The 16,797-nt window shown below is 49.7% G+C and overlaps 1 long non-coding RNA gene across 4 annotated transcripts in view; it reads right to left on the bottom strand.

Moving 5' to 3' along the window:
• The window catches only part of LOC114019999, a 24,804-nt gene extending 8,007 nt beyond the window's left edge, over positions 1–16,797 (bottom strand). Inside the window, exons 1-6 of one of the 4 annotated variants that reach the window (XR_006287699.1) lie at positions 16,680–16,797; positions 15,974–16,126; positions 14,832–15,061; positions 13,926–14,036; positions 13,585–13,683; positions 13,040–13,238 (exon numbers count right to left, since the gene is read on the bottom strand). This is a non-coding gene — a long non-coding RNA (uncharacterized LOC114019999). Of the gene's footprint in view, positions 1–573; positions 617–13,039; positions 13,239–13,584; positions 13,684–13,925; positions 14,037–14,831; positions 15,062–15,973; positions 16,516–16,584; positions 16,639–16,679 lie in introns of those variants that run through there. The other 3 variants (XR_006287698.1, XR_006287700.1, XR_006287697.1) reach the window with 3 other exon arrangements.

The following is a 16,797-nucleotide window of genomic DNA, read 5'->3' as shown; positions in this document are numbered from 1 at the left end:
AGCCTCTCCATGGCTCAGTTCCCCCAGCTGTACAATGAGGAATAACAGCCCTGCCCTGCCTCCCAGGGGGGTTGTGAGGAGAAATACAGGAGTGTGAAGCACTTGGAGACCTACTGGTGACGAACACTTTATAAGAGGAATTTTTATTGTTACTACTAGTTTTTATTGTTATTAGCAGCTCTACAGAGGAGTTTGTCTCCTCTTTAAGCTGCATTTGATGGATTTAATACAGCAGTTTTGAGCCCTTTGTGTATCAAGGATCCCCCGTCAATCTAGCCAGGACCATCATTCCCAGTTAGCAATATGGGAAGGGCAGCATGGTAGGAATCCTGCTTGCAACCGGCCCTGGCCTCCCCCCTGGGAAGTTAGCCCAGGTCGGGAACTCCTGAGCCAACACATGCAGGGACCAGAAGAAAAGCTCGGAAATACACAAAAGTCTCTGTCTGGTTGTTCCTACAAGAGGTACAGGTCCGTGGAGGGAAACAGATCCCCACAAAACACACTGAAAAAGCTACGGGTATGAACAGCAATACAATGCTACATTTAATGCTAGGCTACAAGATACAGCCTTACCCTCCTTATGGCTCCTGATATAATGAGAGTTTGCTTGGGAGAGCTGGAAGAGAACAAGATATTAGAGAACAGGCATTTAATACAGCGCACTCAGGGCTGAGAATATTGGTGACCATAAAACAAAATATGTGAAAAGGGGGAAACTTGACAATTTTTTTTAAAGATGTCTTTCTAAACTGGTAGCTTATGGCTGGAGTCATTCTGTGTTAATTATGGGACTCGAGCTCAAAAGGTAAGAATAGCAAAGACATAGGAAGATGCACAGTAAAGCTTTGCTGTTTAGAGGTAGTAGACTATTTGACAATCATGGCCCAGTACCTGAGCTGTTTCTGCTCTGAAAGCCCCTTACAGTGCATGTGCACTGCAGTTCTCTGGGGCAACCAGATCGCTGACCCCAAATGAAGACAGCTGGAGAGGACACTGCTAAGCTGGCTTCAGTTTTTATACAGTCCTGAAGAATTTTAGATATGCTTCAATGTTTCCACCCAAAGACAGGGTATGTAGAGGAGCAGTGTGGCCTATAGGACAGAGCACTGGACTGGGATTTAGGAGATGTGGTTTCTAGTCCCAGCTCTGCCACTGGCTTCCCATGTGACCTTGGGCAAGTCACACTATACGCCTCAGTTTCCCCATCTGTAAAATGGGGATAATGATACTTTACAAAGGAGGTAAGTAAGAGCTAGGTATTCTTAAATGCATGAGATTTCCCCTTGCTCATTAAGACAGAAAAGCAAACTTATCTGATTTTGGCAACAGTGTATTAAAATCTCAAGTCACCAGACACACACAGAATTTTAAGTTACAGATAAAGCATTGCTGGAAGATATTTTTTACTTTAATCATCCAGCAAGATCTTGTGTCAAGGGTCTATTTCTCCTGCAAACAGCTGAGAGGTCACCAACACCTAAGACACAGAAGGCAGCTGTCTCTCCCAACACTGATTTAGGCAGCCTTCATGCCAACAACGGGTACAAAAATCTTCAAATCTTGCCTTGGCGAGTAGAAGCTCAACAGTTCTCAACAGAGAGCGATTTTCGGCAGGATTTGGCGTTCTTGCCATTGCAGTACAAATGCAAAGCTGCAGATTGTGGGAACTGAAACTACCACTTCCCTTCTAGCTGCTTTGTTTTTCATTTAATTGTCTAAAACAAGGTATTGAACAGCTATTTATTTTCTAGCTAGTTGTGTGTCTTTGTTCGATAATAAAGTCCCAGTTTTGCAGGGCACACAAGTGCCAGGTGCCATACGGAGGTTGGACCTACCGTTTCTGACAACGTGTGAGTTAGGAGTAGATCTGAAGTTTTAAGAAGGGAGGAAACACCCAAGCCAGCTCACGTGCAAAGCAGTAGGATGGGCATCAGCTAACGAACTGAAGTCTTGGGTATTTCACTGTTAAAGAAACAGGTTGCTGAGTTTTTTCCTCTACTTGGTTCTCGTTCCCGCCTGTTTCACCATTTACCTGATCCAAAGCTCACTGACGTTAATGGGAGTCTCTCTGTTGACTTCAGTGAGCCTTGGATGAGGATCTGTATGAATCTCTGACACACACCACAGTACAGGGGTAAAACCCCAGAAGACACCCAGAACCATCCAAGCTGCACCAATTTTTAAGTTTTACTGAATAAAACATTGCGGCTATCCATTACCTGTTCTGCAGCTGCCTTGATATCAGAGCAGCAGGCTCCTCCGTAACTGCACGGAAAGGCTTGAAGAATTTCAGAAGAGCCTCTGCAAACTCTTCTCCAGAAATGCTATTTTGCACCTTTTCAGCCCCGCTCTACTTCAGCGACAAGTATTCCCACGCTCCAGACAGCGCAGGCGGGAGTTCGTGAGGAAGGGTAACGTTTCCAGGAGTGCCTAAGACCCCCATGAGCGATGAGCCTAAGGCCCATTTTCAAAAGCAACTTTGGCACCCGACTAGCGTACGGATGAAGCCTTGTACGTTTTCAGAAGTGACTAGAGATTTCAGGTGCCTCCAGCTTTTGGTGCCCCAATGGAAAGCAGGTCAAAGGACCTGTTTTTGAGAAAGCCGCCCACCTTCTGAAAGTCAGGCCCCTTTAAGGTGTCTCATGCATGGCACCGAAAAACTACAAACAACCCAAGTCACTTTTGAAAATCTTGACCGAAGTCAAGGGAAGTTATGCTTTTAAGTCACTTGGAATTTGGGTAAAATTTTCAGACGTGCCCGAAGTGATTAGCACCCAACCATATGAGTAGGCCCCACAGCCCCTCCATACGTCAGCAGGAGGGATCTCAGACCCTCAACTCCTCACAGCGGAGTTCCAGAAAGGAGGAGGAGGAGGAGTCAGAGAGACCTGTAAACCGACATTAATCCCAGACAACCTTCAATTTCAATTCACCGAAGCGCCACCCACCCCAGTTACAAGGCAGGGGAAGACACACTTCTTTCTGCTTCTGGCTGGAGCAAGGTAACCTGTCTACATGGTGACAGGTTTCAGAGTAACAGCCGTGTTAGTCTGTATTCGCAAAAAGAAAAGGAGTACTTGTGGCACCTTAGAGACTAACCAATTTATTTGAGCATGAGCTTTCGTGAGCTATAGCTCACTTCATCGGATGCATACTGTGGAAATTGCAGAAGACATTATTATATACACAGACTCCATGAAACAATACCTCCTCCCACCCCACTCTCCTGCTGGTAATAGCTTATCTAAAGTGATCATCAAAAAGGGCCATTTCCAGCACAAATCCAGGTTTTCTCACCCTCCGCCCCCCCACAGACAAACTCACTCTCTTGCTGGTAATAGCCCATCCAAAGTGACCACTCTCTTCACAATGTGTATGATAATCAAGGTGGGCCATTTCCTGCAGGAATCCAGGTTCTCTCACCCCCTCACCCCCCTCCAAAAACCACACACACAAACTCACTCTCCTGCTGGTAATAGCCTATCCAAAGTGACCACTCTCCTTACAACCTGCATGAAAATCAAGGTGGGCCATTTCCAGCACAAATCCAGGTTTTCTCACCCCCCACCCCCACACAAACTCACTCTCCTGCTGGCAATAGCTCATCCAAACTGACCACTCTCCCCACAATGTGCATGACAATCAAGGTGGGCCACTTCCAGCATAAATCCAAGTTTAACCAGAAGGCCGGGGGGGGGAGGGGGGGAGGAAAAAACAAGGGGAAATAGGCTACCTTGCATAATGACTTAGCCACTCCCAGTCTCTATTTAAGCCTAAATTAATAGTATCCAATTTGCAAATGAATTCCAATTCAGCAGTTTCTCGCTGGACTCTGGATTTGAAGATTTTTTTGTTGTAAGATAGCGACCTTCATGTCTCTGATTGCGTGACCAGAGAGATTGAAGTGTTCTCCGACTGGCTTATGAATGTTATAATTCTTGACATCTGATTTGTGTCCATTTATTCTTTTACGTAGAGACTGTCCAGTTTGACCAATGTACATGGCAGAGGGGCATTGCTGGCACATGATGGCATATATCATGTTGGTGGATGTGCAGGTGAACGAGCGTTTGATAGTGTGGCTGATATTATTAGGCCCTGTGATGGTGTCCCCTGAATAGATATGTGGGCACAGTTGGCAACGGGCTTTGTTGCAAGGATAGATTCCTGGGTTAGTGGTTCTGTTGTGTGGTATGTGGTTGTTGGTGAGTATTCGCTTCAGGTTGAGGGGCTGTCTGTAGGCAAGGACTGGCCTGTCTCCCAAGATTTGTGAGAGTGTTGGGTCGTCCTTCAGGATAGGTTGTAGATCCTTAATAATGCGTTGGAGGGGTTTTAGTTGGGGGCTGAAGGTGACGGCTAGTGGCGTTCTGTTATTTTCTTTGTTAGGCCTGTCCTGTAGTAGGTGACTTCTGGGAACTCTTCTGGCTCTATCAATCTGTTTCTTCACTTCCACAGGTGGGTATTGTAGTTGTAAGAATGCTTGATAGAGATCTTGTAGGTGTTTGTCTCTGTCTGAGGGGTTGGAGCAAATGTGGTTGTATCGCAGAGCTTGGCTGTAGACGATGGATCGTGTGGAGTGGTCAGGGTGAAAGCTGGTTAAACTTGGATTTATGCTGGAAGTGGCCCACCTTGATTGTCATGCACATTGTGGGGAGAGTGGTCAGTTTGGATGAGCTATTGCCAGCAGGAGAGTGAGTTTGTGGGGGGGTGGGGGGTGAGAAAACCTGGATTTGTGCTGGAAATGGCCCACCTTGATTTTCATGCAGGTTGTAAGGAGAGTGGTCACTTTGGATAGGCTATTACCAGCAGGAGAGTGAGTTTGTGTGTGTGGTTTTTGGAGGGGGGTGAGGGGGTGAGAGAACCTGGATTCCTGCAGGAAATGGCCCACCTTGATTATCATACACATTGTGAAGAGAGTGGTCACTTTGGATGGGCTATTACCAGCAAGAGAGTGAGTTTGTCTGTGGGGGGGCGGAGGGTGAGAAAACCTGGATTTGTGCTGGAAATGGCCCTTTTTGATGATCACTTTAGATAAGCTATTACCAGCAGGAGAGTGGGGTGGGAGGAGGTATTGTTTCATGGAGTCTGTGTATATAATAATGTCTTCTGCAATTTCCACAGTATGCATCCGATGAAGTGAGCTGTAGCTCACGAAAGCTCATGCTCAAATAAATTGGTTAGTCTCTAAGGTGCCACAAGTACTCCTTTTCTTTTTGTCTACATGGTGACTGGCTTGCGTAGCCATCACTCACTCTTATTTAACGAGCACAGCTGGTCTATGCAACTTTGAGATTCCCACACCACCCTTCCCCATCCTCCATTACCCCCGCCCACCCCCACCAACTTTACATCTTGTTCGTCCTTACTCTAGACTGCAGGGAACCGCTCGATACATGTTCGCAAGCTGCCCAGCGCAGGAGGGCCCTGGTCCCAGCGCGGGCAGACCCTGGCTGCTGCCATTACAGGCAACGTTTAAACGTTATCTACGTCCCGCCAGCAGAGCCTGGCAAGTAAGGGTTGGTGGTTTTGTGGGAAGAGTTTGTGAAGGCTCCCAAGGACCCCACACGCAGCGTTCAGTCGGGCACAAACAGTCGGTACAGTGGTGTCTGGGCTGGGAGGGAGAAGACAAGGGGGAAACAGCCTCTCTCAGAATGACTAAACCCAGCTAACAGCAAGTGTGGGCCGTACAGCTTCTGCCGGCAGCCACGCAGGGCTCCTCTGAAGAGGTTTTGACAACTCAGTGGCAGAGCACTTTGTTCGGCGTAGCTGAACGTTCCCAGAGGTGCCTCAGGCGTCAAGACAAGATACACTCAACACCCCCAACCCTAACCACAGGGTTACCTCCTCGCACGGAGCAGTGCTGCGCAAGGGCCCGACTTCACAAGCGCTTTAGAAGAGGCGGCAAGAGAGCTGGCAAATAAATGATAATTTAGCACCATGTCTTCCGTGCCAGCTGCTTCTGATGCAGCCCCAAGATAACCCTACAAGCAGGAGCATGCCACATGGCTGCGATGTCCGAGCAAGCTCCAGCGTCAGACTGGGGACTGTTTTAAAGCGCACCGCAGACAGTGAGAAATACAGGAACAGGCCTGCTAGCCACCACCACCGAGACCTGAAACAGCCTTCGACCCCCAGCTTCTCGCCCAGCATCCTACTCAGGGAACTGCATGGTTGAACATTGCACTGTCCTGCCACAGGTGTCCCCAGAAGACTGAGCGAGGAGATGTATTTGCCCCTTTATATTTGGTCGTAACCAGAGCCACTTCCACCAGCCCCTGTTTCAGAGCCATTGTTCTTCTGGCCAAAGAGGACTGGACAAGATGCGCCCTTTGAAACTCACCAATACAATGAGGCCCTTCATTTGACCCACTTCTGCCCTCTCCCCGAGCAGCTGGGACTGTGCCTGAAGATGCTGACTCGAGAGAGCTCCCAGCCACCCCTAGACTAGAGCAGGGAAGGAGCTGTGCATTGCAATCCAGGCTCCTGCATCAACGTGGTGCAGGGAACGCCCCAATGTCCCCTCCGCAGCTCCAGTGACCGGCATGGGGGATAGAAACGGTGCCTGGAGGCTTCTGCTTCTTTCTTGCAGCAGAGCCATTGTCTGTCAGGAGCAGACAAAACTGCAGCACAGACTTAAACCGGTCACACGCCAGCAACACCATGTATTTCCCTCCAGTCATCCAAGAATTGTTTGGCGGGGATCAATACACAGGGGTGCGGGCGTGGATACACAAACAGGATGTGATTAAGCAGGACGCCTCAGGTCTGTAACAATTCACCAGGCTTTCTGGCTAATCCCTTGGCTCTCACACCAATGTTTTGGAGGGCAGGGGGTGTACCCCTGCCCAGCAGAAGTGGTGATCTCCCGCTTGCAAGTTAATTCGTTTTATATCACTAATAAAAAGGATTCTTTCCCCATAAAGCCCCGCAGACGTGTGTCTGGTATGTGGGTCATGGCCTAAGCTGTCCACTGCAATAATTCTGCAGTGACCAGCGGCTGAAATGGAAACATGTCACTCTTCCTGTGAAGGGAAGCTATCTGAAGACAGAATACAGATAAAATGCACAGATTAGGGCAGTGGTTTTCAACACGTGCTCTGTCTGCAGACTGTGTCTAAGGAGTCCCGCGAAGAAGACTGAAAACTGACTGGACAGAATACAACTATATACACTGTGCAGACAACAGATTTCCCAAGCTGTCTGCAAATTCCCATGTGACAATTTGCTCTTCACCATATCAGGCATTCAGGTCAGGCACAGGTTGGAATCCAACCCATCCATGGCCAATGTGGGATGAATGGGGGCGGGGAGGGGTTTCAGTCCAGCCCCCCATTGGGACAGGGGTCCGCACCCGAAGTGGCACTAATAGCTGGCCCCTTTACTGGCAGGCTCAGCAGAGAGGCCGAAGATAAATGCCGAGATCTGAAGGCCAAAGCGGGCCATTTATGATGTGACCCCTGGGGAGTGCAGGCCAGAGTGCCTCCCCTGGGCCATAGAGAGGCCAAATCCTGCTACATGCCCAGCACGCTCAATTCCTACGGACTTTGACAAGAGTTGAGGTCACCATTCACCTTGCAGGATAAGGTCCCTAAAGGACCAGGGAGATTAAATGTCCCCCTCTAGGTGCAGGTTGAGGCGTTTGCAGGGGAAGCACATGCTGCTGCTGGCCTTGTCCTTATCTGTTCTACTGCCAGGATTTTGGTTGATCCAGCCCAGAGTTCACTTTGAAATGAAAGCAGCATTAGCCCTGGCTCAGCATTCTCTGCACTCTTACAATGCAGGGCTGTCTTCATGCTAAGTGAAATCCTTATCCAGAGCCACATCACCGGGACCATGCCACTAGCCACACAGGGACAGCTTGGCTAACTGCATAAGATCTGAATTCCAAGGGCAGTCTCCAATTCAGATCCCCGATCAGCCTGTTAGGAGACATTACAATACCAGACAATGGTCTCTAAGTGGCAATTACGTTGAGCTGCTATAAGAAGCCATTAGAAACAAGGCAGACCCTTGGATTGCCTTTTGCTCTCGCACACACAAACTGTTTGCTGTTCTGAGTAGAGAGGGTGTCTTAGTTAGGGAAAACAATCGGGCTTGCTTATCAGACTGTAACTAATAAACAAATGCAAGTGACAGGATGGTCTTTCACGCTCAACAGAGCATTAGCAAGCAAATGCAGTGCCTGCTAAAACAAGCAAAGAGCTGCAAAAAAAAAAAAACCAGTGGCAGGCAGCTGCTTCTAAACCTGGGCACAAACTCAGAACACGCTGTGCAGTAACTCGTGTAAGAGGCCCAACAATTCTGGAAGCAAGTGCTACCACCAGGGTAGCCAACTTCCCAACCTAGTTATTGAATTGCTGTCTCAGGAGTAGGGCAAAAGGCTGCCTGTTACCTGTCCGGTTCCAGGAACAGACAGAACACATCAAGCAGTGTCTAGTTTATGCTTTAAAACTCACATGCTGATGCAACTGCTCTGCTCTTTGCACGTGGAAAGCAGTCAGCGCGTGGCTACGGACCTTGCTTTGGATCCTGACAGCTACAGAATGTACAGCCGCATGAACATTTCTACGGCATATTCTTCTCTTCAACTTGCTCCCTTCCCACTGTGTTAGATAATAAAGAGATGCAAGGGTATTAACTCCTGGAAAGCTTCCCTGGGACCAGGCGAAGGCCTGCTTGGGTAAAACAGCCTGCATGCTGTGGGACAGGAACACTGACTGAGCTCTCTTTAAGGGATGCTGACACCTTGTGGGAAACGTCGGTAAGTGGTCCCTACACAGACTGCTCTGCTTGCATTCGGCAGACAAGATTTTTCGGAGCAGGCTCAGGGATTTAGACACGTCACCATCCATTAACTGGAGTGTTCAGGTCCCTAGGTCACTTTAGAGACTTCAGTCTCCCCTTGTTCATCTGATCACTACAGAGTCTGCAGAAAACCAGCATCATTGCAGCAGCTTCAGAGCGTATCCACTTCTGGTGGCGTCCCTCAGTTGAAGGCAGAATCTTCTAAGGTGTCAGAGTTAGGTTATACTGGTGATCATGGAGGGAAGGAATCTGACTTACATTAAAGCTCTTGCTGATCAAATGAGTTCTACAAATAAAGGTTTTCCTCAGGAGGCATCAGCTGACTGTGACACACCCCCTGGGCAGAGATAAGGAACAGCTGGATTTTCTAAAGCATCGTGTTATGCTTGGGAGGTTAGCGCTGCAATTCGGGCTTAAACAACAGTTTTATGCAGCTCATTGAAAACATGTTGCCTTGAATGTAACCTTTGGTGCTCTCAATTTCTATATATTCTACAGCCCTCTAGCCCAGCGCTGCCCTCTTCCCAGTATTATCTGAAGTAAAGGCGTATCCTTCCAGCTGTTCCAGATGGGATGGGGTGGAAAACACCAAAACACGACATAATGCCATTCAAGAGGGTCGCCTCCTCTGGGCTCCCGTGTTATGGTCTGGACACCCGCTCTCAGAAAAGGAAACACAGTTGAAATAGGTGGAGTTCAGAGATAGTCAACAAAAAACATTAGAAAACCTGGAGATACTTTCCTATGAAGAACGGGTGGAAAGGCTGGGGTTGTTTAGTTCAGAGGTAGCTCACGAAAGCTTATGCTCAAATAAATTGGTTAGTCTCTAAGGTGCCACAAGTACTCCTTTTCTTTTTGCGAATACAGACTAACACGGCTGTTACTCTGAAACAAATAAGAGGGGAATGCAACAGAGAAACACCAGGGGCCAGTCAGCAAATTTGAAATGTATCAAATTTAAAATTGGTAAAAGAAATAAGCTGCATGAAAAAAATAGCTAGCCCATGGCACTCGCTGCCTGAGGCCAAAAGCTTGATCCAGGACTCAACAGTGAGAAAGGTTTATATGGAAGAGAACATCCACAGACACCTTGGTTAGTATTTTAAAACATGGTTAGAAAACACAATCCTCAGGCTTCAGGACAGGACAGCCATTAACTGATAGGGGTCAGGAAAAAACTTCTCCTACACGTGGATGATACCATAATTGTCCATTATAAGGTTTCTAGCACCTTTCTGTGAAGTCTCCTGTCAAAGACAGGATACCAGGCTAGACAGACTGTTGGTAAGATCCAGTGTAGCATAGCAATGTCTATCTTCTTAGGCAAAAGACTGTGAATACAGCTGGCAAAAAGTTACCAGATTAGGATAGTTTGCAGCCAGTTAATAAAAACTGACCCTCCTCCCAGCTGCTAATGTTCACACATGCAGTCCCTGTAAAGCAGTGGTGGGCAACCTGCGGCCCATCAGGGTAAGCTGATTGTGGGCCGCGAGACATTTTGTGGACAATGTCCACAGGCACGGCCCCCTGCAGCTCCCGGTGGCCGCGGTTCGCCATTCCCGGCCAATGGGAGCTGCAGGACGCACAGATGTGGTGACTGCCGCTTCCTGCAGCTCCCATTGGCCGGGAACGGTGAACCGCAGCCACTGGGAGCTGCAGGGCGCCGTGCCTGTGGACACTGACTGTCCACAAAATGTCTCGCGGCCCACAATCAGCTTACCCTGATGGGCCGCAGGTTGCCCACCACTGCTGTAAAGTCTGCAGCTGCAGTTCTTGTCCAATATGCAGAAACTAGAAGTTAGTTTTAGATGCTCAACTTCAATGGAGCCTAATGCTGGCAAGCCTTTAACTTCAGCTGCAGCCACTATTGTCAAAGCTTCTAGTACAGCTCCCTCTCTCTGAAGGATTCCCATGTTTCCACGATCCATCCTCACAGCTGGGGTTGTACTGTACCATACTGCTCCTCATCTACACATAGACTCTGCCATTCATGAAATCAGAAGGGCTGGTTCTGTATTGCCGAGTGTTCCTTTACTATGCTTTAAGGGGAAAATGATCACGTTTGCTGCAAACTGACACCGCCCTTCTCCATGGCAGCTGGCTTTGACAATCTCTCTCTCACTTGCGTAGAAGAGGTGCCCTTTAGCTGTGGCTTTTTGCAGAGGTTCAAATGAAGAAAAACAACTGCTACCGTTCGTCTCTACTCCACCTATGCGGACAGCTCCCTGGAAGGCGCTCTGCCCACACCCCACCACCCGCCAAAACAATGTGTGTGTGTGTGTGAAGTCTGTCATCTAGAAATATTCCCCCACCCACCCCAACCCCAAGTGTTTTACTGTTTTGTTCACTGACCTCCCCCTCCACCCTGACTGCATGCAACCCTCGAATAACAATGTACACACAGCGGGGTGAGGAGTTCAGCCTCCCTTTGCAGCTTCCAAGAGGTTACACGGAACAGTTTCTACCACCAGTGACCCACCCTCCCCTCTCCTCTTGCTTTCTAGTGTGTGCTCCAGCAATGGGAAACCTGGAGGTGAGGCATGCTGGGAAGGCAGAGCAGGGAACGGATTATGGCTTAGGACACTGTGTCTGCAGCTTGTCTCTAACACCACGCTGACCATTGTGGTCTAACTGTTCCCTTGTACTCCCCCCACCTGTCTGTCTTACACAGAGCGTGAGCTCTTTTGTTCTGTCTTTGTACAGCACCTGGCACAACGGGGGCCAGGTCTGCGACTGGGGCTCCTAGTGCTGCCACAACACACAAAGTTAACAAGTTTCCCACATGACATAAGCTATGGCTTCAGATAGGGCTTAGATAGAGACCTCACCCACCACCCCACGAGCCAAGTGAGGGGGAAGAAAGACTGTTTCTACTTTGACTGTATCTCCACTGTGTGATGCGATCCACCCTAATGATAATGAACCTGTGGGATGTCTGAGCACTAGGGAGGAAGCGCAAAGATCTAGTCTTGGTGCCCAAGCAGAGCAGACAGGTTCAGAGATGCCCAATATCTTACTGTAATCTTTTTCACCCGAACTGCTGGAGAATGAACACCTGCTCGAGCGTGACAGCAGGACAAGAAGCCAAACAGGAAAGGCAAAGCAGGACTAGTCTTTGGACCCAAAATAACCCTCCACTAATCCCTCTGCTCAGAACAGCACAAGAGTCAGAGTATTTTCCTCCCCAAGGCAAAAGAACTGGGGTTTTGTTGGGTATGCGAACGGGAATGGACAAGACAAAACATCTTCCACCTGGACAATAAACATGATCAACTTCCTTGGAAGGGCAGAACTGTTGTGCTAGAAGGTTTTTGTTCACGCCAGGGCTCAGTCTCTATTCGAGACATCATTTTCTCAAAAGGAAACAGAAGTTTGGCTGCCAACTTGGGGGGACAGCGGGGCCACATCCCACTGGGTACAAATGGTATATTCACAAGCTACACGTAACTGCTCGGCCACGCAGCTAGAGCACCACTGGGACACGCTGGCAAGCTCAATAGCTTGTTTATCATTCCTGTGGTGCAAACCCAGCAAGAAAATCCTGTCCCCCTGCACAGTATTAATATCCTTTTTAAAATTTCGCCACTAGCGTTCACCTGTATCACAATGTGGGCCCAATCCAAAATACAGGGATGTTTGCACTGCGGGGTTTGGGGAGGGGGGATTCTAGTTAAGAATTATGTGTTATTCTTTCTCTCCTCCTGTCCTGGTTTTTTTTCTCCAAGAGGCAAAATCATGCAGGTTTCCCTACTAGCTAAATACAAATCGTAAAGCTGTTCTCCAGTGAGTACTGCATTCACTCTCTCATAGCTATTGGGGACTGAGGCTTATCTCCAAAAGCAAACAGACAAACCTAACTTCGAGATGGGAGGAGCTGCCTCTTCAGAGCTGGCTGATAAGGTGTAAATTGTGCAAACCGGTTTTCACACTTCCCACCTGCAAGTGACTTGGCATGGCCCAATCACCACCTATGCGGTAAGGGCGTGATTAAAACAGTTAAGCCCCATGTCGGCAGGAAGTGACACCTGAAATCCAAATAATCCCAGCTCATGAAAAACAATGAAGAGTGTTTTTCCTTCCCCACCCCCGCCGGACTGGGCTCTAAGCCTATTTGAATCGGGGCAGACACAGTGCAGCCCACAGATGTCTTTACGGACAGACAATCTGGGGGTGCAGCCTTCAGGGACTAGGCAATGGTCCATCGCGAGCGAGGCAGAAAGATACGCTACTCATGCTGGAACCTGCAATCTCCATGGCCAGCACTGCCCCACTGGTATCAAAGGAGGCAGCGTTTGCTCCATTTTATTCGCAGTAAATAGCGCCCTTGGCAGCCTGGCCCTTGGCTCTGCCCATCTGGAATTAGAACAGTGAACTCGTCGTGCGTGCGCCTTTGTGGGCAGGGACTCATCAGGTTCACGAAGAGCCGGGCAGCCCTGTGAGGAAGAGGGTGTGGATTATGGGAAAGATGGCAGCCACATGCAGGAGGCGTCACACTTTGAGCACACTGCCTCTTACAACACCCTAGATACAGCAGATTATGGTCCATTGCATTTCAGTTAGTAGGAACGTCTAGAGCCAGGGACAGGGACTACTACTTCAATGGGATGACCCTAGGGACCCTTTCTCTCTTTGTTGCGGTCTCCGGTCAGCCCCAGGAGAGTCTCTCGCCACCTCCCAAAGTGTAACAATCCATGAGAGAACCCTGTATTGAGTGGCTGACCCTCTCAGCCAGGGCAGTAGCCCCGAAGGACCCAAGGAAAAGGTCACTCTCTCTCTTACCTGCCACACTCCCATTCTTCGGGGTCCTTGTCTCTCTCTTGGTTCCAACATTCACCACTGATGTGATGCTTCCGGGCAACCGCATCCTTCCCGCTTTTGCTGAAAGGCAACATCGCAAGGCAGTTCAGTTTCAGTTTCCGATGGGCATTGGCACATCCATGTAAAGGGGAAGGAGAGTGATGCTGTCAATTCCTTCCAGAGAGCATTTGCAAAGAGAAGCAGCATTTGTTTTCCTCTGTATTTATTACACCCACCAAGAGTTTGGTAAAGCTCTGGCTGTATTACGTACATTATTTTTCATTCATAAGTTAAACAACATTGGGTAAAATTTTCACCAGTACCTAGGCTCTTAAGTCCTACTGGTTTTCAAGCCACCTCGGCACAAACGTTGTCCACTGTCCGGTTCTGCAAAAAGGAGACCGAGACTTGGTGCTTGTCTACATGGGGACTTTCTGGAAAGAGAAGACAAATGAAAGGCGTGAAGTTACAGTTAAAGCATCCTGTGTAGACGCTCTCATTCAGAAGTGAAGTGGGCTTAATTCACTTTAGCTTAATCTTCCTTCAATGTCCCCACATAGACAAGCTCTAGGAAACGTGTGGCCAGCACCCTGAAGGGCACAGAGGAAACCATACAGGAGCAAGGACCTTCCCAAGTCCCAGCTACACAGAAGCTTTACTTTTTAAACCGTGACACCACGCAAAGTTGCACACGAAGCCACACGCCACTAAGCATCCTGAGCAAGGCCCTTGCTCATTCTGGAGGGGACCTCAAGCCAGTGTCATCTCCCCACTTCAGAAGTTTGCGACAATTTCTCCACCAGAATGTGAAGAAATAAAAGGGTGGGAAAGAGGCTGGTCTCAGGGTGCTGGCTCTTGACGGGGACTCAGGAGATCTGGGTTTAATTTGCAGCTCTGTCACTGGGCAACCTCAGGCAAGCCGCTTACTGCCTCTGGGTCTCCCTTCCTCGCCTGTAAAGCGAGGATATTCGTTATTTCTCCCACTCTTTGTCTGTCCGGATTTTGAACTCTTTCGGGAAGAGACTAGTGATGTGTTTCCACAGGGCCTAGCAACTGGAGCCTCTAGACATAAGTGAAATATAAAGTAACAGGGAAAAGAATTTAAACTCCCACAACAGGCAGAAACAGAAGCAACAGGATGCAAAAGAAACACTTGGCTATGAATTATGAAGATGAAGACCAGACAGGTGATTAAAGGACGGCTGTAGCGACATGGACATGGGGCTTACCACTGAGAACAGTTTGCAGTTCCGTGGTTATCAGAACTCCAGGCTGAACACCGCCAGACAGGTTGAAATCCTGTTAACACCAGCTCAGCAGGGTCCTTTTGTAGCCTCCCGCCCTCTGCACCTCAGGTGATTAGTGGAAATCCGATGAAACGTACTAGATTCCGTGTAGTCAGAGCAGTCAGCACTCCCAGCATGGAAGGGACAGCTAAGAAGTGTGGTCTCTTTCCCAACTGAAAGAAGTTAGAATTAAAGAAAAAGCCAATTTGCTTTACAGTCCCACTTCTGCTGTGAGAGGCAGGGGGTGGGTTTTTGATAGAACTGCCCACCACTCTCCTGGTAAGTCTGCAAATTCCACATAAGCTTGGTTTCACCCCCCTAAAGGGGCATTTCCCTTCCCAACCCAGGAAGCTGCCAGCAGCCCAGTGCTTAGGAGTGACCCAGTAATAAGTCAGCATGTGCATGGAACAGAGGAGCAGATTTCGGTGCATGTGAGGAGGGTTAACGGAGCCAGATTAAATAAGCTCTATTGAAGCTTTGAAAAGCCCCTCAATAAAGGGCGGCTTGAAGAGCTGAACCCCAGTGCTGGGGACCCTGGCACCCAATGTAGCTACTGACGGCAAGCGTAACACTGACAGACCCCGGTTGTCGGCAAGTGGGATCGAACCTGGGGCCTCTGGAGTTTAGTGCATGAGCTAATAGCCAGCTGGCTGTTAGCTCAGGCTGTAGAGCAGACTCATTGTCTCTCTCTCTCTAAGTGGTCTCGGTGCCACGAGATGGGACAGAGCACCCCACCAAGGAGGTGTGTGGGTTACACAAGCACCGCACATTTCACAGGTGAGCAGTGAGGCAGTGACGGGTGCAGGCTGTTACTTGCCGTCTAGCGATGCCTACGAGGCCCATACAATAGCAGAGCCCCACTGTGCTGTGGGCCATACAGATCCCTAGGAAGAGACGGCCCCTGCCTCAAAGCCCTTACAGTCTAAACGGATGAGATGGGGTAGGGAAAAGAAAGGTCACTGTCCCCATTTTACAGACGAGGAGCTGAGACACAAAGGGAGTAAGGCGGGGGGGGGGGTGTCACACTAGATGGCCCTTGTGGTCTCTTTTAACCCTACAGGTCTAGGATTCTCTGACTTGCCCACATTCACTTGATGAGTCTCTGGCAGTGCTGGGAATTGATCTCCTGAGGCTCATCAGCGCTCTGGACTCTTCACACTCCCGGGATCACCTTGCTTAGCGCCCCGGCAGGGCCGGGGATGAGCCCAGAGCCCGATCGTAGATGGAAGGAAAACAGACTGGGCTGGTTATTCTTACCAAGGGGACGGGTCACATGTGGTGAATTAACGCCTTATAACAAAGACACCTGCACCGCCACCCCCGCCCCCAAAGCCTGCCACAAAACAGACCCTGGAAGCCGCATGCACAAGCCTCTGCCCCAGGGAATGGCCAAGGGCTGAGTGGGGGCCGGCAACGTCCCAGGGAGAGGGAGAGGAGCCCTGGCCAAGTGCCGGGGGGGGGGAGGGCCCACGACGAAGCGGGGACAGAGCTTATTTTTTTAAATAAAAAGTTACCAGCTTAACGGGGGTGCACCGGTGCAAACTCCACCCCCCATTTGACAGCTGGGTGTGGACAAGCAGCCCAGCCCCCGGGGGCCACCTGCTAACCAGCCACCAGGAAGCCCCTGGACTCCCCCCAGAGCCCGCCCCCAGGGAGCCTCTGCACCCCACAAAGAGCCCCCCCAACCAGCCCCCACCTGCCGGAGCGGGGCCGGCCTTTGTCTCCGCCTCCTCCCCGCCAGGGCCCGGCCCCGGCCCCGGCCCCGGCCCCATGTGTCCCCAGCGCAAACACCTGGCCAGAAACACAGCTGGGGGGCGGGGCCACAACAAAACCACGTGACCGCGCAGCGCCGCGCCCACCCTGGAGAAGGGGGGAAGCTCCTCCCCCCCCCCGGGAGCGGGGTTTGTTG

The sequence above is a fragment of the Chelonia mydas genome, chromosome 27 (assembly GCF_015237465.2).
Source record: "Chelonia mydas isolate rCheMyd1 chromosome 27, rCheMyd1.pri.v2, whole genome shotgun sequence".
Taxonomy (NCBI): domain Eukaryota; kingdom Metazoa; phylum Chordata; order Testudines; family Cheloniidae; genus Chelonia; species Chelonia mydas.
The sequence above is the reverse complement of the archived record's forward strand: the minus strand, read 5'-3'. Positions and strand labels throughout refer to the sequence as shown.